The following is a 22,770-nucleotide window of genomic DNA, read 5'->3' on the forward strand; positions in this document are numbered from 1 at the left end:
TGTAAGGATCGGGTGTTCATGTAAAGCTGCATGAACCGGTTATCAGCCTAAGTATGTAGCAGTACAGACACAGGCTCATACTTGATCACTATATTTCAGTACTATTTTGGTTAAATGTATGTCTTTATTGACTTATTTTTCATATATATATCGTGTTTTGAGTCATCCTCATTAATTATGTATACATTTGGTTAAGTATTACTGGATATCTCTCCTCTGTCGCTTATATTTTTTGTCCACCATTTCCCTTAACACTTATTCATGGCACATCCCCCTCCCTGTCCTCACTTTGGATGATTTCCACACATCACTTGAGGTATGTGCACTCACTTTCATCCTTTCAGTCTCCTATGTATGTTTGTCTATCCATGTGTTCTCTCGCATTCACCCGACATACCTGCAGCCTGTTATGCGGTGTACGCTTCATGTGACTGGCATGGTTCCGTTGCCTGGGCGACGCGTCCTCCAGGCGTCGCGCTTCCTGGCCTGCCTTACTGACGCGTCAGTGGTGGGCGAAAGGCTGTGACGCTGAACGCTGATTCCTTGGCTTCCGGTCCTCTCCGTGTCACTGGAAGCATCGCTATAGCCGCTAGTAACATGTGCTGGACGGGGTATATATACCTGCTTCTTTCCACTTCTGACATCATGCCCCCCAAAGAAGCATTAAGCGAAACGCGCATTGGGGTCCCTTTCCACCCACGTCTATAGTAGCAGGTTGGTTCCAGTTATTTTCTCTCCCGTGCAAAAACTTTTTTGTGACTCTTGTTTGCGCTGATGCATTATTACATGTAAGTGGAGTTTTCTCTGGTTATTTGGCACTTATACCTGCATACCTTTACATGCATTATGGTATTTTGCACATTTATGCTCAGGTTCTTTATTTTTCACTGTATAGTGAGTTAAAAATACATTTTTTGGCACTGATCTCACATGGCAGCTTATACTGAAGCGGTATGAAAGCACTAGGCACCTTATTGTATCATTCCTAATACTGCTGCAATATGCATGATGATTGAATCTATGCCACGGTTTGTACATATACGGTACAGATCAAAAGTTTGGACACACCTTCTCATTTAAAGATTTTTCTGTATTTTCATGACTATGAAAATTGTACATTCACACTGAAGGCATCAAAACTATGAATTAACACATGTGGAATTATATACTTAACAAAAAAGTGTGAAACAACTGAAAATATGTCATATTCTAGGTTTTTCAAAGTAGCCACCTTTTGCTTTGATGACTGCTTTGCACACTCTTGGCATTCTCTTGATGAGCTTCAAGAGGTAGTCATCGGAAACGGTCTTCCAACAATCTTGAAGGAGTTCCCAGAGATGCTTAGCACTTGTTGGCCCTTTTGCCTTCACTCTGCGGTCTAGCCCACCCCAAACCATCTTGATTGGGTTCAGGTCTGGTGACTGTGGAGGCCAGGTCATCTGGTGTAGCACCCGATCACTCTTCTTCTTGGTCAAATAGCCCATACACAGCCTGGTGGTGTGTTTGGGGGTCATTGTCCTGTTGAAAAATAAATGATGGTAAAACGAAATGCAAACCGGATGGAATAGCATGCCGCTGCAAGATGCTGTGGTAGCCATGCTGGTTCAGTATGCCTTCAATTTTGAATAAATCCCCAACAGTGTCACCAGCAAAGCACCCCGACACCATCACACCTCCTCCTCCATGCTTCACGGTGGGAACCAGGCATGTAGAGTCCATCCGTTCACCTTTTCTGCATCGCACAAAGACACGGTGGTTGGAACCAAAGATCTTAAATTTGGACTCATCAGACCAAAGCACAGATTTCCACCGGTCTAATGTCCATTCCTTGTGTTCTTTAGCCCAAACAAGTCTCTTCTGCTTGTTGCCTGTCCTTAGCAGTGGTTTCCTAGCAGCTATTTTACCATGAAGGCCTGCTGCACAAAGTCTCCTCTTAACAGTTGTTGTAGAGATGTGTCTGCTGCTAGAACTCTGTGTGGCATTGACCTGGTCTCTAATCTGAGCTGCTGTTAACCTGCGATTTCTGAGGCTGGTGACTGGGATAAACTTATCCTCAAAAGCAGAGGTGACTCTTGGTCTTCCTTTCCTGGGGTGGTCCTCATGTGAGCCAGTTTCTTTGTAGCGCTCGATTGTTTTTGCAACTGCACTTGGGAACACTTTGAAAGTTTTCCCAATTTTTCAGACTGACTGACCTTCATTTCTTAAAGTAATGATGGACACTCGTTTTTCTTTACTTAGCTGCTTTTTTCTTGCCATAATACAAATTCTAACAGTCTATTCAGTAGGACTATCAGCTGTGTATCCACCAGACTTCTGCACAACACAACTGATGGTCCCAACCCCATTTATAAGGCAAGAAATCCCACTTATTAAACCTGACAGGGCACACCTGTGAAGTAAAAACCATTTGTGGTGACTACCTCTTGAAGCTCATCAAGAGAATGCCAAGAGTGTGCAAAGAAGTCATCAAAGCAAAAGGTGGCTACTTTGAAAAACCTAGAATATGACATATTTTCAGTTGTTTCACACTTTTTTGTTAAGTATATAATTCCACATGTGTTAATTCATAGTTTTGATGCCTTCAGTGTGAATGTACAATCATAGTCATGAAAATACTGAAAAATCTTTAAATGAGAAGGTGTGTCCAAACTTTTGATCTGTACTGTATATGTCTATGTTAATTAAAGGGAACCTGTCACATCCCCCCCCCCCAGGCGTTTGAATCTAAAAGAGCCACCCTGTGCAGCAGTAATGCTGCATTCTGACAAGGTGGCTCTTTTAGTTCTGGGTGCTGTAACTGCAGAAATAATCAGTTTTGTAATTTGTCCTAAATACCTTTCTTCAGTCCTGGAGGCAGGCCTTTCCACCCCCTGCTGCAGACGCCACACAGCCATCACTCAAGTCTTCTTGGCGCCGGGCGCCGCCTCCTCACCGCTGTTTTGAAATCAGCCTGCGCTCTTTTGTCATGCCTTTTGTCAGCCCCGCAATGTGAATAAATCAGAAGACACTGCGGGGCCGGGATTCACAGGCAGGGCGGCCGTACAGCCGAAGTCAGCTAGACTGCATATGAGGACAGAGGACGGGCAGCGCTCACTGCGCCTGCCCAAGGCAGGAGAAAAGAGCGAAGGCGCCAGCTGATTTCAAAATAGCGATGAGGAGGCGGCGCCCGGCGCCAAGAAGACTCGAGTGACGGCTGTGTGGCGTCTGCAGCAGGGGGGAAAGGCCTGCCTCCAAGACTGAAGAAAGGTATTTAGGACAAATTGCAAAACGGATTATTTCTGCAGTTACAGCACCAATAACTAAAAGAGCCACCTTGTCAGAATGCAGCATTACTGCTGCACAAGGTGGCTCTTTTAGTTTCAAATGCCTGGGGGGGGGGGGGGGGGGGGGTGACAGGTTCCCTTTAAGAACTCTATTTGATCAACTAGCCATTATATAGGACCATACGATATTTAGTGAATGTGCTAGCTCTTATATATCTATACATTGGTGCATTATCCTGTATACCTCCTGCTCTGACGTGGCACTAGGGTGTCGTCTTTCATTTTTAAATCCTGTGTCTGATACATTTATGTATAATTTTTTGGTTTTAAATATTTGTCAATTAAATTTTGATGTTTTACTCTTTATTATTGCTCTGTGTCCATTTTCTTTTGGTTTCCCTATCTATATTTACCGTTGAGCTTGTTTAATTTATGGCCCCTTTTTTTGGTATTTTGAATTGTTCATGTGTTTTTTTTTTGCAGCATTAGTGTGGGCAATGGATCTCAAAGCACGGGATCAATCCTGGCTGGCTCATATAGGCGCAATTTTTAAGTGTGAGGCGACTCCTAGTGGTGAAACAGAAAATGGGACAATCTTTGAAACTAAGGACTCTGAAATTTCTTTTGAAAAAACGAATGCGAATTTGGTGGAATAAAGCCTCTCTGGAGAGTTATTTGTCTAAAAATATGATTCCAAGGGGTTTAAGAGTCAGAATTCTACCCTCTTTTCCTGTGGATGACTCTTTCGTAAAAGATGTGAGGAGGCGTATAATCTCTGCTCACTCATTGAACTCCTTATTGGTATGAATAAGAAAAGTTTGGAAATGATGGAAGATGAAATTGAGTCCTTACAAAAGAAACTTATGGACTCATTAAGCACTACAGATATGGAAGTATTCAAGAAAGATCTGGATAGGCAATTCTTAATCTGGGAAAAGGAAATCCAAGAAGTAAAAACTAAAAAATTCCTACGGGATGTACAAGATTTTAAAATCAACTCTGTTTACAAGTGACATAAGTCTCAAATGTCGACACGATCATCATCCGTCTCCTCTTTGTCGTCAGTTGAAAATCCTATGGAAAATTCTGACAACCAACGTACGCCCTCTATCAGCCGGGCTAGACGTAAGGGTACCAATTATAATTGGAGAAATAACTCAACTAAACGTACCTACACTGGCAAGTCAGGATCCTCTAAGTTACAGGTAGTTAACCTATCATCAACTCCACTGACTGATGCACAGATAGAGGTATTAAGTCTCGGGTTGTCCTTTTCTCCAACCTCAGCTTTTAACTTTTTTACAGCAGTGAAAGATCTTCACCTTTTTGCAAGAAAGCTGGTTCTTCACAAATTGCATCAAAGAAAGGATGTGGAAGAGGCACAATGGACTGCCGAAGAACAGGAGGCTATTAAGATTTTAAATGAGCTTTGTGGTGAAGCTGATACCACTATTAAGGCGAGTAAGTTCATGTTACCCAAACCAAAACGTTTTCCATTCTTAAATTTGTTCCCTGAAATAGAATTGTTTGTCAAAGTGGTGACAGAGGAACTTAAAAGAATACCCCAGTGTATCAAACATGATAATCTAACTAGGACGCAAAGACAGGCGCTATCTGATTTACGCCGCCTAAAAGAGGTTGTGGTGAAACCAGCAGATAAAGGGGGCAAAGTTGTTGTATGGCCTATAGACATGTATGAGAGGGAGGTGTATCGGCAACTAAGAGACGAAAACAACTACCAAAGGTTAAGTTTTAATCCTTCATGCGCTTTTCAGGCTGAACTCAAGGATATCTTGGAAGAGGCCTTCTTGGACAGGCTGATATCAAAAGATCTGAGGGATGGCTTGATTCCTGCTACACCACGGACACCATGCCTATATTTGTTGCCTAAAATTCACAAAAGTCAGACATGTCCACCTGGACGACCTATCGTTTCTGGAAATGGGGGACTCACAGAAAACATAGGTAAGATGTTGGACTTTTACCTCAAACCACTTGTCAAAACACTCCCATCCTATCTGAGAGATATTCTATCTAAAATCATGAATATCTGTCTTGAACCTGACATGTGGTTGGTAACATTAGATGTAGAGTCCCTCTATATGTCAATAAGACATGCTGACGGTTTGGAGGCGACTAACTTCTTTCTTGAGATGACGGGCTTGGAAGATCATTTTGTTCGTTTTCTTATGTCTTTATTGGAATTTGCCCTGTCCCATAACTTTTTCATTTTTAAGGAGGCACTCTACCTGCAGCTCCAGGGTACAGCCATGGGGGCGGCCTTTGCGCCGTCCTATGCATGTCTGTTCCTGGGGCTGTGGGAGAGGATTTTCATCTCTGACACCAACCCCTTGGCATCCAATATGATAATGTGGACACGCTACATAGATGATGTGTTTGCAATCTGGCAGAGTACTGAGAATGATCTTTTGAAGTTTGTGGACCAGCTGAACACTAATGAATTCAATATTAAACTTACTTGTCATTACAGCCAGAGTAGTGTGGATTTCCTCGACGTACGGATTAGAAAGGGTGAGAATGGCTTCCTCCAAAGTGACCTGCACAGGAAGGATACTTCGGTGTCATGATTCTCAATGGCGAGAGAACATAGCCCAGCATATATGAGAACTAGCTCTTGGAAGATGGAAACTATACTGACCATGAACTAAACCTGCCGCACAACTAGAAGTGGCCGGGTAGCATGCCTACGTTTTTTAACCCTAGATGCCCAGCGCCAGCCGGAGAACTACCTAATCCTAGCAGAGGAAAAGACAGTCCTGGCTCACCTCTAGAGAAATTTTCCCAAAAGGCAGACAGAGGCCCCCACATATATTGGCGGTGATTTTAGATGAAATGACAAACGTAGTATGAAAATAGGTTTAGCAAAATCGAGGTCCGCTTTCTAGATAGCAGGAAGACAGAAAGGACACTTTCATGGTCAGCAGAAAACCCTATCAAAACACCATCCAGAAATTCCTTTAAGACTCTAGCATTAACTCATAACACCAGAGTGGCAATTTCCGATCACAAGAGCTTTCCAGACACAGTAACGAAACAGCAGCTGTGAACAGGAACAAAATGCAAAAACACACAAGGACAAAAGTCCAACTTAGCTGGGAGTTGTCTAGTAGCAGGAACAAGCACAGAAGGCTTCTGATTACATTGTTGACCGGCAAGAAACTGACAGAGGAGCAAGGTTATATAGCGACTCCCACATCCTGATAGGAGCAGGTGAACAGAGGGGATGATGCACACAAGTTCAATTCCACAAGTGGCCACCGGGGGAGCCCAGAATCCAATTTCACAACAGTACCCCCCCCTCAAGGAGGGGGCACCGAACCCTCACCAGAACCACCAGGGCGATCAGGATGAGCCCTATGAAAGGCACGGACAAGATCGGAGGCATGAACATCAGAGGCAGTGACCCAAGAATTATCCTCCTGACCGTATCCCTTCCATTTGACCAGATACTGGAGTCTCCGTCTGGAAACACGAGAGTCTAAGATCTTTTCCACAACGTACTCCAACTCACCCTCAACCAACACCGGAGCAGGAGGCTCAACGGAAGGCACAACCGGTACCTCATACCTGCGCAACAATGACCGATGAAAAACATTATGAATCGAAAAGGATGCAGGGAGGTCCAAACGGAAGGACACAGGGTTAAGAATCTCCAATATCTTGTACGGGCCGATGAACCGAGGCTTAAACTTAGGAGAAGAAACCCTCATAGGGACAAAACGAGAAGACAACCACACCAAGTCCCCAACACAAAGCCGAGGACCAACACGACGACGGCGGTTGGCAAAAAGCTGAGTCTTCTCCTGGGACAACTTCAAATTGTCTACCACCTGCCCCCAAATCTGATGCAACCTCTCCACCACAGCATCCACTCCAGGACAATCCGAAGATTCCACTTGACCGGAGGAAAATCGAGGATGAAACCCCAAATTACAGAAAAACGGGGACACCAAGGTGGCAGAGCTGGCCCGATTATTGAGGGCGAACTCCGCCAAAGGCAAAAAAGCAACCCAATCATCCTGATCCGCAGACACAAAACACCTCAAATATGTCTCCAAGGTCTGATTAGTCCGCTCGGTCTGGCCATTAGTCTGAGGATGGAAAGCAGACGAAAAAGACAAATCTATGCCCATCCTAGCACAGAATGCCCGCCAAAATCTAGACACGAATTGGGTCCCTCTGTCAGAAACGATATTCTCAGGAATACCATGCAAACGAACAACATTTTGAAAAAACAGAGGAACCAACTCGGAAGAAGAAGGCAACTTAGGCAAGGGAACCAGATGGACCATCTTAGAGAAACGGTCACACACCACCCAGATGACAGACATCTTCTGAGAAACAGGCAGATCCGAAATAAAATCCATCGAGATGTGCGTCCAAGGCCTCTTCGGGATAGGCAAGGGCAACAACAATCCACTAGCCCGAGAACAACAAGGCTTGGCCCGAGCACAAACGTCACAAGACTGCACAAAGCCTCGCACATCTCGTGACAGGGAAGGCCACCAGAAGGACCTTGCCACCAAATCCCTGGTACCAAAGATTCCAGGATGACCTGCCAACGCAGAAGAATGAACCTCAGAGATGACTCTACTGGTCCAATCATCAGGAACAAACAGTCTACCAGGTGGGCAACGATTAGGTCTATCCGCCTGAAACTCCTGCAAGGCCCGCCGCAGGTCTGGAGAAACGGCAGACAATATCACTCCATCTTTAAGGATACCTGTGGGCTCAGAATTACCAGGGGAGTCAGGCTCAAAACTCCTAGAAAGGGCATCCGCCTTAACATTCTTAGAACCCGGTAGGTACGACACCACAAAATTAAACCGAGAGAAAAACAACGACCAGCGCGCCTGTCTAGGATTCAGGCGCCTGGCAGACTCAAGGTAAATTAAATTTTTGTGGTCAGTCAATACCACCACCTGATGTCTGGCCCCCTCAAGCCAGTGACGCCACTCCTCAAAAGCCCACTTCATGGCCAAAAGCTCCCGATTCCCAATATCATAATTCCGCTCGGCGGGCGAAAATTTACGGGAAAAAAAAGCACAAGGTCTCATCACGGAGCAGTCGGAACTTCTCTGCGACAACACCGCCCCAGCTCCGATTTCAGAAGCGTCGACCTCAACCTGAAAAGGAAGAGCAACATCAGGCTGACGCAACACTGGGGCGGAAGAAAAGCGGCGCTTGAGCTCCCGAAAGGCCTCCACAGCATCAGGGGACCAATCAGCAACATCAGCACCCTTCTTAGTCAAATCAGTCAATGGTTTTACAACATCAGAAAAACCAGCAATAAATCGACGATAAAAGTTAGCAAAGCCCAAAAATTTCTGAAGACTCTTAAGAGAAGAGGGTTGCGTCCAATCACCAATAGCCTGAACCTTGACAGGATCCATCTCGATGGAAGAGGGGGAAAAAATGTATCCCAAGAAAGAAATCTTTTGAACCCCAAAAACACACTTAGAACCCTTCACACACAAGGAATTAGACCGCAAAACCTGAAAAACCCTCCTGACCTGCTGGACATGAGAGTCCCAGTCATCCGAAAAAATCAGAATATCATCCAAATACACAATCATAAATTTATCCAAATAATCGCGGAAAATGTCATGCATAAAGGACTGGAAGACTGAAGGGGCATTTGAAAGACCAAAAGGCATCACCAAATACTCAAAATGGCCCTCGGGCGTATTAAATGCGGTTTTCCACTCATCCCCCTGCTTGATTCGCACCAAATTATACGCCCCACGGAGATCAATCTTAGAGAACCACTTGGCCCCCTTTATACGAGCAAACAAATCAGTAAGCAGTGGTAACGGATATTGATATTTAACCGTGATTTTATTCAAAAGTCGATAATCAATACACGGCCTCAAAGAGCCGTCTTTCTTAGACACAAAGAAAAAACCGGCTCCTAAGGGAGATGACGAAGGACGAATATGTCCCTTTTCCAAGGACTCCTTTATATATTCTCGCATAGCAGCGTGTTCAGGCACAGACAGATTAAATAAACGACCCTTAGGGTATTTACTACCCGGAATCAAGTCTATGGCACAATCGCACTCCCGGTGCGGAGGTAGTGAACCAACCTTGGGTTCTTCAAAAACGTCACGAAAGTCAGACAAGAATTCAGGAATCTCAGAGGGAATAGATGATGAAATGGAAACCAAAGGTACGTCCCCATGAGTTCCTTTACATCCCCAGCTTAACACAGACATAGCTCTCCAGTCGAGGACTGGGTTATGAGATTGCAGCCATGGCAATCCCAGCACCAAAACATCATGTAGATTATACAGCACCAGAAAGCGAATAATCTCCTGGTGATCCGGATTAACACGCATAGTCACTTGTGTCCAGTATTGTGGTTTATTACTAGCCAATGGGGTGGAGTCAATCCCTTTCAGAGGTATCGGAGCCTCCAGTGGCTCCAAATCATACCCACAGCGTTTGGCAAAGGACCAATCCATAAGACTCAAAGCAGCGCCAGAGTCGACATAGGCGTCCGCGGTAATAGATGACAAAGAACAAATCAGGGTCACAGATAGAATAAACTTAGACTGTAAAGTGCTAATTGAAACAGACTTGTCAGGCTTCTTAGTACGCTTAAAGCATGCTGATATAACATGAGTTGAATCACCACAATAGAAGCACAACCCATTTTTTCATCTAAAATTCTGCCGCTCGCTTCTGGACAGAATTCTATCACATTGCATATTTTCTGGCGTTTTCTCAGTAGACACCGCCAAATGGTGCACAGGTTTGCGCTCCCGCAGACGCCTATCGATCTGAATAGCCATCGTCATGGACTCATTCAGACTCGCAGGCACAGGGAACCCCACCATAACATCCTTAATGGCATCAGAGAGACCTTCTCTGAAAATCGCCGCCAGGGCGCACTCATTCCACTGAGTAAGCACAGACCATTTGCGGAATTTTTGGCAGTATATTTCAGCTTCATCTTGCCCCTGAGACAAGGACATCAAGGCCTTTTCCGCCTGAAGCTCTAAATGAGGTTCCTCATAAAGCAACCCCAAGGCCAGAAAAAACGCATCCACATTGAGCAACGCAGGATCCCCTGGTGCCAATGCAAAAGCCCAGTCTTGAGGGTCGCCCCGGAGCAAGGAAATTACAATCCTGACCTGCTGTGCAGGGTCTCCGGCAGAGCGAGACTTCAGGGACAAAAACAATTTGCAATTATTTTTAAAATTTTGAAAGTGAGATCTATTCCCCGAGAAGAATTCAGGCAAAGGAATTCTAGGCTCAGACATAGGTGCATGAACAACAAAATCTTGCAAATTTTGTACCTTTGTGGCGAGATTATTCAAACCTGTAGCTACACTCTGAAGATCCATTTGAAACAGGTGAACACAGAGCCATTCAAGGATTAGAAGGAGAGAAAGAGAGGAAGGCTGCAGTATAGGCAGACTAGCAAGTGATTCAATTAAGAGCACACTCAGAACTAGAGGAAAAAAAAAAAAAAATTGTAGCAGACTTCTTTTTTCTCTCCTTTCTCAGCCAGTAATTTAACCCTTTTTTTTTTGGCCGGTCAAACTGTCATGATTCTCAATGGCGAGAGAACATAGCCCAGCATATATGAGAACTAGCTCTTGGAAGATGGAAACTATACTGACCATGAACTAAACCTGCCGCACAACTAGAAGTGGCCGGGTAGCATGCCTACGTTTTTTAACCATAGATGCCCAGCGCCAGCCGGAGAACTACCTAATCCTAGCAGAGGAAAAGACAGTCCTGGCTCACCTCTAGAGAAATTTTCCCAAAAGGCAGACAGAGGCCCCCACATATATTGGCGGTGATTTTAGATGAAATGACAAACGTAGTATGAAAATAGGTTTAGCAAAATCGAGGTCCGCTTTCTAGATAGCAGGAAGACAGAAAGGACACTTTCATGGTCAGCAGAAAACCCTATCAAAACACCATCCAGAAATTCCTTTAAGACTCTAGCATTAACTCATAACACCAGAGTGGCAATTTCCGATCACAAGAGCTTTCCAGACACAGTAACGAAACAGCAGCTGTGAACAGGAACAAAATGCAAAAACACACAAGGACAAAAGTCCAACTTAGCTGGGAGTTGTCTAGTAGCAGGAACAAGCACAGAAGGCTTCTGATTACATTGTTGACCGGCAAGAAACTGACAGAGGAGCAAGGTTATATAGCGACTCCCACATCCTGATAGGAGCAGGTGAACAGAGGGGATGATGCACACAAGTTCAATTCCACAAGTGGCCACCGGGGGAGCCCAGAATCCAATTTCACAACACTTCGGTCAATAGTTTACTTCATGCCTCTTCGGCCCATCCCAAACATCTCAAGAACAACATCCCATATGACCAATTTCTCAGGGCAAGACGTATTTGCTCTGAAGAAGATTCCTATCAGAGACAGGCTGATGAAAATTTCAGCCGATTTAAGGACAGAGGATACTCTGGAAGGACAATTGAGAAGTGCATGAAGAGAGCATCCTTTGTTGAAAGAAAGGATCTTTTGAAGGTTAAAGAGAAACCCCCTGCTAACTCATCAGGTGAGATTTATTTCTACCTTTTCCAGCAACTCTAATGTTTTTAGAGAGATATTGGGCAAATATTGGCCACTCATCACACAAGATGTGGTCCTGGCAAAATGTATTTCTCCAAAACCATCAATCACATACAGAAGGAATAAAAACTTACGGGATATCCTTACCCACAGTTACTATAAGGGTTCAGAACCAAAATGTGCCTTCGGGTCTAAAGGCCCGATGTGGGGCTTCTTTCCCTGTAGAAACTGCGCCGCTTGTGCCAACTTGGAACGATGTTTCAACTTTACATCTAGCAATGGCTCTAAAGAATTTTGTATAACGCAGCACATCACATGTTCCACGGAGGACGTAATTTATTATGCCACATGCCCCTGTGGTTTATTATATGTGGGCCTGACCTCACGACAACTTCGTGTGAGAGTCAGAGAACATGTCCGAGACATCTAAGGCACCTTGGATCCATCTACAGAGGATGAACTTTTGAAGCCTATCCCCAGGCATTTTAAGGAGACCCATGGGTGTCAACTAGAGGCCCAATGGATTATCCGCATTGACTGCATTTGTCCTAAGAGCCTCAATGAGGTCCTTAGTTTTGTCCTATTTCTGTGACTTGGTTGTGTGTTTTGTCTGTGGTTTTATTGTTTTTTTTTTTTTCAATATGTTTATTTGAAATTTTTACATATCAAAATATAACATAAACAATCCTCCATGCAAGGAGATACGTAAATTATTGAAGTATACCATCATAAAAATTTGGAGGCAACAAATAATCATAAGGAGGATCAGACATACAAACAAAGAAAAATAAAATGAGAGGGTTCAAGACAAAATCAGACTAGGGGTAACAACAACGGGGTATATAGCTTCAATACTGTCCTCATGGATATGGGGATAACCTAGTGTGTCATGTGGCATTGAGAATCATTAGCTAGGAGCGCGCGGGCTTAAATCAACGTGTAAAACAGGGTTACTCGGGTGTTGAGCAGACATGTAGACACATATAGAATTCCCGGACATTCCCTTCTCTACAAAAGCATTTAAAATTACACAGATACCCAAATAATTATAGAACTTAAGGAGACAGTGTGAGGGCCTGGCTCAGAGGAGCGCCGGGGTCAAGTTCAATCCATGGGTTCCACGTCTGAAAGAATGTATTCCAGTCATCATTCCTGGTTGCCTGGATTCGTTCACATAATAAGATCTCATTTACCCTATCCTTAACCATCGAAATGGACAATGACGGGGTTCTCCATTTGGCTGCTATGTGAATTTTGGCTGCCATACACAAAGTATTCACCAATTTCTGAAAACTCTTCGAGAACCCATGATGTTTCTTGCCCAATAGAAATACTGTGGGGTCCATGGGTATTGGTTTGCCAAAGATCTGATCAATAATTAGTTTGATCTCATGCCAAAGACCCTCAACAATTGGACACTTCCACCAAATGTGAAACATGTCGCCAGGGATATTACAGCCTCTAAAGCAGTTTTCAGAAATGTGTGGGTATATGGCGTGTAGTTTTGTTGGAACGTAGTACGCTCTATGTAATACTTTAAGTGATGTTTCAGCCAATGATGTCTGATGACTACCTTTAGACAGGACATCACTGCAACTATGCCAAGTCTCCACAGGCATGTCGAGCCCCAAATCATCCTCCCATTGTAGCATATATTTTAATTTCCCTGTTGTGCGCGGTACATTAATCAAAGAATATATCAATTAAATTATCCCATTACCCATAGGGTCACTAATGCACCTTTGTTCAAAACTGGTATGGTAGAATGGAGTTCCGCGTGGCAAGTTCTGTCTGGCAAAATGGAAAACCTGGTTTATGCGCATAGCTTCTCTAATCGGTGGTTCATGACGTTGTACAAATTCCTGTTTAGTGGACAATAAATTAAGCGGTGTACAGAGGTGCTTCAACATGGTGGTCCCCTTTTGAAGCCACCAAGAAAATAATGCTGGTTCTAACCCTGGCAGAAACATGGGGTTATGGAACAGGGATATGAGGGGAGAAGATTTAGATTGAAGCCCATACTTAAATCTCTCCTTCCTCCATATGATCAAGGAGAGGGCCGAGAAGGGGGCTGTGACCAGGATATCTGGTGGGAGTGCCATTGTAGACCACAAAAGGCCATAAAGAGAGTATGGTTGCAAGAAGTAGGATTCTAATTGTACCCACCTAGGAGTATTGCTGTTGGAAATAAGTTTGGCCATTTGGGCTATTTGTGCAGATTTGAAATATAGCAAAAAGTTAGGTAGTGACAGACCTCCAAGCTTTCTATGCAGGAACATAATGTTTTGTTTAATACGGGGTCTCTTTCCATTCCATATGTATTTAGAAATAGTTGACTGAATATCTCGGAGACATTTTAAAGGGACCGTAATAGGGAGTGATCTAAATAGGTAGAGAAATCTCGGTAGAGAAATCATCTTTATAGTGTGTAGCCGGCCTAGCCACGATATTTTCAAACGTGACCATTTTGCTATATCTGCCTGGAAATTTTTGATTAAGGGGGAGTAGTTCCATTTAAAGAGAGATGATTTATGAGTTGTGAGATTAATTCCCAGGTAGGTTAGAAAGTGCTCTTTCCTAGTGAAACCAAACTGCGAAACTAAATTGTCCTGATCTGCCTTGGGGGTGTTGATGAATAAGGCCTCAGATTTGTCTACATTAATTTTAAGACCCGATATTTTTTCAAATGTGCGGAGAACTGAGAATAGATTAGGTAGAGTGGAATAGGGATTGGTCAATGTTAGAAGAAGATCGTCCGCGAAAAGGCTCAGTTTATATTTTTTGCCAAGATCTGTGGGGCCTAAAATATTAGGGTTATCTCTTATAGCTGCGGCTAACGGTTCCATGGCTAACGCAAATAATGCTGGTGACAACGGGCAACCCTGTCGTTTACCTCGTTGTATATCTATAGGCAACGGTTTAGTTGATGGGAGTTTGAGGTATGCTGACGGTTTATCATATATTAGTTGAAGGCAGGAGATTAGCTTTTGGGGGAAGCCAAATTTGGACAACACTGAAAAGAGGTAGGGCCAGAGAACTGTATCAAAAGCTTTTTCAATATCTAAAGCTAATACCATGAGTGGTTTCTGTGATCGGTTTGCTGAGTGGATAATGTTGAGATTTCTACGTATGTTATCAGGTCCTTGTCTCATCGGAATAAAGCCCACTTGATCTCGGTGTATAAGCGAGGGAAGTAGTTTGTTAAGTCTGTCGGTGATGAGTGAGACAAAACTCGTGAGCACTGCTAGAGTGGTGCACAGGTAGGTTCCCACACCATATGCATATAATTATAAAGAACCTGGCACTCAACTTGGATTAAGGTTTTTTTATTATTCTGTAGTACGGTCAAACGTTTCGGACTGACATCCGGGCAGCACTTTGACAGCGGTGGACACCCCGCCTAAGCCCGCACTTCCATCAGCACTCTGACGTGCTTCCTACTTGCCACAAAAGGCACTAACCAGATAACCATAGAACCACCAAATCTACTGAGTGGACGCTCAGTTAATCTACTGTACGTTACTGACGAAGGCCATACCAGGCCAAAACGTTTGACCGTACTACAGAATAATAAAAAAACCTTAATCCAAGTTGAGTGCCAGGTTCTTTATAATTTGTCGGTGATGAGTGACGTAAATATTTTTAAGTCAACATTTAATAAGGAAATGGGACGGTAATTCTTTACTGATAAATGATCTCGTTTTGGCTTGGGAATGACAGTCACATGGGCGACATAGAACTCAGGGGGCATTTGGGAGCCAGAGAGAAGGGCGTTGCAAAAATTTTTAATGTGAGGTATAAGGAGGTTTCCAAATTTTTTATAGTAGAGGGCCGAAAGGCCATCGGGTCCAGGTGCTTTCCCCGCTTTTAATTTTTTAATTATTGCATTAATTTCTTCAGGAAGAATTTCTGACTGGAGTTGCTGTACCACAGATTCGGCAATTTTAGGAAGGGTAATGTCCTGTAGGAAAGAATTCAAAAGATTCATGGAGTTAGTTTGGGGGGAGGAATATAGTTTCTGGTAGTAGTCATGAAAGACTCTAGGTTTTATTCTTTTTAATCAATTTTTTGTTGTTAATTCTTATTTTTTCTTTCACTCTTATGCAGGTTTTTTTTAATATGATCTTTAATCCCCGGTTTTGTGTTATGATCCCAGTGGCTGGGGATCACAGGAAATACTAGCTAAGTAACTAAACATAGACACGAGCTCTAGGGAGGTGGTAACTGGACTGACCGCAAAACCTGATCCTATCCAAACACACTAAAGGTAGCCGGTGAACGTGCCTAAAATCCTGGACGTCTCGACGCAGCCTGAGAAACTGACTACCCCTAAAGAGAAAGCAAAACCTCACTTGCCTCAAGAGAAATAATCCCAAAGATATAGGAAGCCCCCAACAAATAATAACGGTGAGGTAAGGAGAAAAGACACACGTAGGAATGAAAACAGATTCAGCAAATGAGGCCCGCTAATACTAGATAGCAGAAGACAGATAGCGAACTGTGCGGTCAGTAAAAAACCCTACCAAAATATCCACGCTGAGAATTCAAGAACCCCCACACCAACTAACGGTGTGGGGGGAGAAACTCAGCCCCCCAGAGCTACCAGCAAGCTGGGAAATCACATATTAGCAAGCTGGACAAGAAAAATATAGAACACTGATGATCAAAAAATGAACAAAACGGAAACTTAGCTTCTCTTGAAGAGACTGGGAGCAAGGTAGTCAGAAGGAATCAGAATAGCACTGAATACATTGACAGCAGGCATAGACTGAGAGTCCAAGTGAGCTTAAATAGAAAACCAGCCCACAGATAACGAGACAGCTGATGCCAGTCACAAACCTGCAGAAAGACAGCACTCACACAGTACCACTTGTGACCACAAGAGGGAGCCCAGAAATAGAGTTCACAACAGTTTTGTCTTCAGTGGTGTATAGATGGACTATGATATGCGAGAAGATTTGGACATATCTTTATTATTCATATATATATTTATTCACTCACATTATATATATTTTGTCTTCATCCATATTACTGTGCATAAGGAGAGAAAAAACATCCTGTTATATTTTCACATGATTTATTGGGACATTTGCATAAAAGGAGAAATTTTAAAAATATATTTATTTGCCCCATTTTTTTGTCCTTTTAATAATTGACATGTCAATTTTGTCACTCGGTTTTCATCTTAGTTTTTCTTGTTTATTGATCAGCCTTCATTTTGTCTTGCTTGATTTTATCAGGCTCATGCTTGATCACTATATTTCAGCACTATTTTGGTTAAATGTATGTCTTTATTGACTTATTTTTAATATATATATCGTGTTTTGAGTCATCCTCATTAATTATGTATACACTAGATGGTATACCGCATCAGGTATTCCAGAATATGTATAGTAGTATATAGCACAGCCCACGCAGTATATAACACAGCCCACATAGTATATAACACAGCCCACGTAGTATATAACACAGAGCACGTAGTATATAGCACAGCCACGTAGTATATTGCCCAGCCACGTAGTATATAGCACAGCCACGTAGTATATAACACAGCCCACATAGTATATAGCACAGCCCACGTAGTATATAGCACAGCCCACGTAGTATATAGCACAGCCCATGTAGTATATAACACAGGCCACGCAGTATATAACACAGCCCATGCAGTAACGCAGTACGTTTAATGGACTGCTAAACCACTATGGGGGCACTGACTGGAGGGGAGTAGGGAAGGGTGAATTCGCGGCTGGACTGTGCCTGTCGCAGATTGGTCGCAGCCGGCAGCGACCAATCAGCGACGCGGGATTTCCATTACAGACAAACTGATGGAAGTACCCCTTAGACAATTATATATATAGATTTGGTTAAGTATTACTGGATATCTCTCCTCTTTTGCTTATATTTTTTGTCCACCATTTCCCTTAACACTTATTCATGGCACATCCCCCTCCCTGTCCTCACTTTGGATGATTTCCACACATCACTTGAGGTATGTGCACTCACTTTCATCCTTTCAGTCTCCTATGTATGTTTTTCTATCCATGTGTTTTCTCTCGCATTCACCCGACATACCTGCAGCCTGTTATGCGGTGTGCGCTTCATATGACTGGCATGGTTCCATTGCCTGGGCGACGCGTCCTCCAGGCGTCGCGCTTCCTGGCCTGCCTTACTGACGCGTCAGTGGTGGGCGAAAGGCTGTGATGCTGGACGCTGATTTTTTGGCTTCCGGTCCCCTCCGTGTCACCGGTAGCACTGCTATAGCCACTAGTTACATGTGCTGGATGGGGTATATACTGTATACCTGCTTCTTTCCACTTCTGACATCATGCCCCCTGTCACGATATGGTATGAAATATCATATAAGTTTAGTTTCTCTTGTCAGCCCAGGATGTGGGCTAAGAAACCCCCCTTCTCTTTTTCTTCAGAGTTGAGCTGCCTTTCCACTGTGCATGGGGGAAGAGAGTTTTATTGACGAAAGGCATTTACGACCGGTATTTCCTGTAGTAGACAGTGCTCAGCTTTAACTGTTAGAGAAGATTCTAGAATCATGAAAGTCCTTTGTTCTGTTTTTGAAAGATATTAGGCAAACGATTTAAAATACGAACACAAAAATATATCGTCATAATCACACTCGGAGGATCTACCCATCCCTCGAAACACAGGTTTCTAGCCCCCTCTGGTACAGAGGTAGGGATTTCTCGGTCAGTGTGCGTGACAAATAGGACTTATTTGATCTCATCGGAATGCCCACGATACTACGAGATGAATGATGGGTATGGTGCGATTATTTTATGTTCTGTAGCGAAGTTACGGGCATCAGATATATTTAATGCCCAGTGAGTAATACTGAAGAAGTAGGAGGGGTTGTAAAAGCCAGCCCTTTCTGTGAGGTCACAGCCTGCAGGTTTTAAGTTGCTGGGAGACTTTCAGGAGGAGATTTGGAGTTTTTCCTGGACAGACCTGAGCACGCCCAATGAGCTGGGACGTGTGGTTGCCTGCAATGCAATGATCTAAGAACATGTGAGTGTTATCTTTTCTTCCTTTAATCCTTTTATTTTCATAATTACCTTGTACATATTTGCAATTGTCTCATTTGTAACATCTCTGTAAAATATTTTATAAACACTGCCTAAAAATCATTTATGGGGTATAATATTTATTACTAGTTCGTTTCCATGCTCTAAAAACGTACCCTGTCTTTGAAGGGAATTTACGCTACTGTTTTGGGTTAGCAGCCGGACCCGTTTAATCGGCGCTGGTGGCAGCTTACCGTGTGCCGGCTTTTGGGGGTCACTGTAGCGACTGCGGCTTGATAATTATTGTTCCTGCCTGAGTGGGAGTAGTTATCGCGTCACTGCAGTGCACCCAATAGCCAGTACATAGCAGGCAGCGTTTCTGGCGACTAATTACCCTAGGTGCAGTACCTAATCTGACCTGAGAGTAAGGGGGGCGCCAGAGAGCTGCAAGTGTTAAGTGGAACTGTAAGCGGGATAGACACAAATCCCTGCAGTTCCTGGTATACTGAAGAGCAGTGGGATACCTAAAATAAAGCCCCTGCTGTAAACAAGAGGTCAATCGCCTCGTGTGTGGTTTTTTTTTCATCACATTGTGGCAGTGGAGGGATAACTAGGATAAGCCCCCCTGCACATGTGACAGCCGTCTGCTGGTCTAAAGTCACCCCGATCCGTGACCTACTGTGGGCAGCGGCTGAGGGATCTTGACAGTCACGGTGTGAATCGTGACAAATTGGTGGCAAGGCGGTGGGATATTAGAGCATTAGTGATTTGGTTTGAGCAATCATTCCTCTCACTAAAAACTTGCAGAAAGTTCTTGCGAGAACTCTGCGCAAATAAGTTTGGAGAACGAACTCAGTGTTTATTAGTCTTGAGACAATTGTGTACTGGTGATTATCCCCTCCCTTTTTCTTCGTTTTTCTATCCTATCTTTTATTTGGCAACCATGGCAACAAAAGGAGAAGCCTGATACACCCAGCAGAAGAGGGACACTCTTGCTGTGATATGCATGTACCATGGCCTGAAACCCCAGGACAAGTCCAAGGCTCAAATGGTCGCTGAACTGGTGCAATTTGAAGCAGACCAAGCCAGGCCACAGAGCCCAGAGGCCGCAGAAGCCGGCACAAGCGAGCATGGTGCTGCAGCCGAGGTCCAACCACAGAATACGGGCCCTACTGGCAACCAGGGGGGTGCAGACCCCCTCCTGCAGCTGGCTCTGCAACAATGCTCCGCAGATGACCTGGAGAGACGTCTGCAGCTGATCCAGCAATACCAGGAGCGAGCCGAGGCCCGAGCCGAGCGAGAGGCCCAAGCGCAGCGGGAGTACCAGCTGCAGATGGCCCAACTGCAAATGCAGGGGTCGTCCCAGTCCAGCCGTGAGCCCAGCAGCGCTCAGACACCAAAGCCCCGGCCCGACCACTTTCCTGTTATGGAAAAGGATGGGGACTTGGACACTTTTCTGCGGGCCTTTGAGAAAGCCTGCAGACAGTACCAGCTGCCTACACAAGAATGGGCACGGTACCTGACACCAGGGCTGAGAGGAAAAGCTCTGGAGGCGTTTGCTGCACTCCCTCAAGAACAAGATGGTGACTATGAGGCCATCAAGCAGGCTCTCATAGCTAAGTACCAGCTTACACCCGAGGTGTACCACAAAAAGTTTCGGACCCTCCAACGTGGCCCACACGACAGTACCAGTGATGTGGTGCATGGACTGGGGACCCACTTTGACCAGTGGACCCAAGGACTGTCAGTGACCACCTTTGCACAGCTGCGAGACCTGATGATCAAAGACCAGTTCTTCCGTCTTTGCCCAACTGAGGTGCGACAGTTCGTGATGGACAGAGAACCCAAAGACTTGACGAAAGCAGCGCAGATTGCCGATGCCTATGAGGCCAACAGTAGATCGGAAGTGCGGAAGCCAGTCACCACCAGCTGGAGAGGGGGTAAGCCTGCAGCCAACGCCAGTACCCCTGCCAGCCAACACACCAGAGGTCCTGTCCCCGTGGCCAACAGCACCAGACCTACCACCGAACTTCGCCAGTGTTACCACTGCAGGCAGACTGGACACCTCAGTCACCAATGTCCAGCCAAGCAGAAGAACCCCTCATCCCAGGCCCCAGGGCCTAATGCAGCTGTTCTTTTGGTGGGTGGTGTGGTTGGGAGGGTGTGTGACAACGTACAGCCCGTCATTGTGGGGGGTCATGTTGCTACAGGCCTCAAGGACACCGGGGCTGAACGAACCCTCATCCGACCCGAACTGGCGGCCCCTGAAGAAATCATTCCGGGGAAAACCCTAACTGTCACTCGGATTGGAGGCATCAGCTGTCCCTTACCGATGGCCCGGGTTTTTATTGATTGGGGTGCCGGGAGCGGGGTGAAGGAAGTGGGGCTGTCTGATAATTTGCCCACTGATGTTTTGTTGGGGACTGATTTGGGGAGGTTGGTTGCATACTTCGTGGATGACCCTCCTCCCCAATCTACTAATGAGGGTAAAGTTAACCCTGGTGATGATGATGATGATGATGGGAAATCGCATGTGTTACCTGACCATGCTTTATCTTGTAGTGATGCATCTGCTAACCATTTTTTCCCTAGGATTGATGGTGAAAATGTTGTACCTGTGCCAACTGTATCTGATAATGATGTTTCTGTGAAAGTTGATGTGTCCATAGGTACAGGAGTGCTCAGCCACGTCGCTCTGCGGAGTGAGACGACTGAGGAACCCCTAGCAGGGGCAAGTGTTGGTGCTACAAGAAATGGGGAGATACATGGGAACCGTGAGCAAGGTGATGCCATGCAATTGACCAGGGCCACCGAGGAAGGTAACTGGCCCATATGTAGCAATGCTCCTGAGGTAATGGGGGTGGATGGGGAGGTAGAGCCCATAGCAGCGACGGCTGTTGGGTCTGTAGAAATCCCCGGGGAGACAGCCTACGTAGCTGCTGTCACCCGCAGTCAGAGTGCCCGGAACGCAGATAACTGTCTGCCTTCCGGACCCTCCTCAGTCATCAGTGTGACTGAACCAGAGGTGGACCCAGAGCAGGTCCAAGAGGGTTCCCGTGGGGAAGGGACCCTGACGTCGCTTTTGGCTTCCCCTAGCCAGGAGTTTCAGGCCGCTCTGCACACAGATGCGAGCCTAGAGAGTTTGAGACAACTCGCCGGGACGCGCTTCTCCGAGACTGATAAGGAGAAGGTGTTCTGGGAAGGAGGAAGGTTGTACCGGGAGACAGTACCCGGAGAATCACAAAAGGAGTGGTTGAGGGAAAGACAGCTGGTCGTCCCACAGCAATTCCGGGGTGAGTTGTTGCGGATTGCCCATGAGATCCCGCTAGCTGGACACTTGGGTATCAGCAAAACTAAGGCCCGGCTGTCTCAACACTTCTATTGGCCTAAGATGGGGACAGATGTGTCAAACTACTGCCGCTCCTGTGTCACCTGTCAAAGAGTGGGGAAGGCGGGGCCTGCTCTTAAGGCTCCCCTGATCCCTTTGCCAGTGATAGAGGAGCCTTTCCAGAGGATTGCGGTGGACATTGTGGGCCCGCTGGCCGTCTCCAGCAGCTCTGGAAAGCGATTTATTCTTACTGTGGTAGACTACGCTACCCGGTACCCAGAGGCAGTAGCTCTGTCGTCAACTAGGGCAGATAAGGTGGCGGATGCCCTGTTGGCCATCTTTTCACGGGTAGGATTTCCCAGGGAAATGCTTACTGATCGAGGGACCCAATTTATGTCTCACCTAATGGAGGCTCTCTGTAAGAAAATGCAGGTGAAGCACCTGGTATCGAGTGCGTATCACCCACAGACCAATGGCTTGTGTGAACGTTTCAATGGTACCCTCAAACAGATGCTACGCATGCTGGTTGAGACACAAGGGCGCGACTGGGAGCGGTACCTCCCACACCTGCTATTCGCTTACAGAGAGG

At 45.2% G+C, this 22,770-nt stretch overlaps 1 protein-coding gene across 1 annotated transcript in view; it reads left to right on the forward strand.

Annotated features, from left to right (window-relative positions):
* Positions 1–616: 616 nt before the first annotated feature.
* Positions 617–22,770, forward strand: part of LOC143805170 (myosin-4-like) — an 81,343-nt gene continuing 59,189 nt past the window's right edge. The window contains exon 1 of the mRNA XM_077284130.1: positions 617–714. The gene's annotated coding sequence lies outside the window, so the exon portion shown is untranslated. The remainder of the gene's footprint in view (positions 715–22,770) is intronic.

Source organism: Ranitomeya variabilis, chromosome 2 (genome assembly GCF_051348905.1).
Source record: "Ranitomeya variabilis isolate aRanVar5 chromosome 2, aRanVar5.hap1, whole genome shotgun sequence".
In the NCBI taxonomy this organism is placed as follows: Eukaryota; Metazoa; Chordata; class Amphibia; order Anura; family Dendrobatidae; genus Ranitomeya; species Ranitomeya variabilis.